At 33.9% G+C, this 1641-nt stretch overlaps 1 protein-coding gene across 1 annotated transcript in view; it reads right to left on the bottom strand.

Annotated features, from left to right (window-relative positions):
• Positions 1-1641, bottom strand: part of PSD3 (pleckstrin and Sec7 domain containing 3) — a 504139-nt gene that overhangs the window by 299332 nt on the left and 203166 nt on the right. The window lies entirely within an intron of this gene.

Genomic DNA, 1641 nt, shown 5'->3' with positions numbered 1-1641 from the left:
CTCCCCCTCAAGTTCGCTCTTCTCTTTGAAAAGTAAAGAAAAATTATTTCATTGTTATACAATTCCTCCCCCCAAGTCCACTCCACTATACATCCTTTATTCTGAACTCCTTTCATAACAATAATACCTAATCATATTATCCCTTTTAAACAGTTTTCTCCCTTATTTGTTTCAATGCAGTATACATTATTTATCCCATTATTTCTCAGTCTCCCCCCAGCCCCAATATCAAATACTATGCAGTATTTGTCCTTTTGTGACTGAGATATTTCACTTAGAATAATGTCCTCCAGGTTCACCAATTTTGCATATTATTTTCATGAGTTCTTTGTAGGGTGTGTGAACTTTATTAGTTTGTACTAGTGTATGCATGTCTATATTCCTAATGATTATTAATATAATATGCAGAGAGAGATAGTTTTACTTCTCTTTTTCCAATTTCAATTCCTTTCATTTCTTTTCCTTACCTAATATGTTCTGGCAAGCACTTCCAGGACAATGCTGAGTAACTGTAGTGGTGAAAGCAGACATCTGTGTCTTATTCTTCGTATAAAAAGGAAAGTTTCTGGCCTTTCAACATTAAGTATTCTGCTAGCTGTGGGTTTTTCATAGACACCCTTCCCTCTTTGTATGCAGGTGCACAAAATTACTTCCTATGCTCATGAAGTGTTTTTAATCACAAAATGGAATTTTATCAATTTTCCCCTATATTTACTTAGATGATCTTGTAGTGTGTCATGATTATTCTATTAACATTTGCAATGATGGATTTTTATTACACCTCTTTTGCCCTTTTTCTGTAATAAGTATGATGTGCAGTTCTTTTTCTATGTTGCTGATTGCTCATTTCTTAAAATTCTTGAGACCTCTTTGTTTCTATATTTTAATGGATATTAGTGTACAATTTTCTTGTGATATTTTCCTAATTTAGTTAGCAGGGTAATAATATTGGCTTCAAAGAATGAGTTGAGGAAGGCTCTTACAGTTTCATGGGAGAACTTGAGAAAAATATTTGTTAAAATATCTTTAAAATTTTGGTGTAACCCTTGAGTAAAATTATCTGGGCCTAGCCTTTTATATGTGGAATTTAAGGGAAATGTAATTTTAATTATGTTACAATTGTATTCAGATTTTCTTTATTCCTGAAAATCTAGGCTACATCTGAAAGTCTGTGTCTATCATAAACAGAGGAGTTTCTGCGATCCTCTTGCAGGATCTATATAGTCTTAGCTTTAGATCTTTGGTCCATGTTGAGCTTTTTTCTTTTTTGTTGATATGCTGTGAAGCATGGACGTTCTTATATTTCTTACTTTTCTCAAATTAGTACCATGTCTTGTATGTACTTGTTTGCTATGGAAATTGTTTCTTCCCTATCGAACAGGCTTCAATCATGATCAGAGATGAGGTGCTCACAGATGGATGGGTTTCCTTTTGGGATCTCAGTCTGTAACTGAACCCGTTATTGGTCTCTTTTGATTACTCTGGCTCTACCTTTTTAGAATGGGATATATGAGGCCTCCTATTCTTCAATACTGGTTTAGCTATCTTTGGACTCTTTCCTTCCCATATGAAGTCGTACATAAATTTCTCATTTCATTAAAGAGTGTTGCTGGGATTTGGTTCACAATTGCACTGTTTCTA

The sequence above is a fragment of the Elephantulus edwardii genome, unplaced genomic scaffold, assembly GCF_000299155.1.
Source record: "Elephantulus edwardii isolate Elephantulus edwardi_28Jun2011 unplaced genomic scaffold, EleEdw1.0 scaffold00038, whole genome shotgun sequence".
NCBI classification, from domain to species: domain Eukaryota; kingdom Metazoa; phylum Chordata; class Mammalia; order Macroscelidea; family Macroscelididae; genus Elephantulus; species Elephantulus edwardii.
This window is presented reverse-complemented; position numbering and strand designations above follow the sequence as displayed.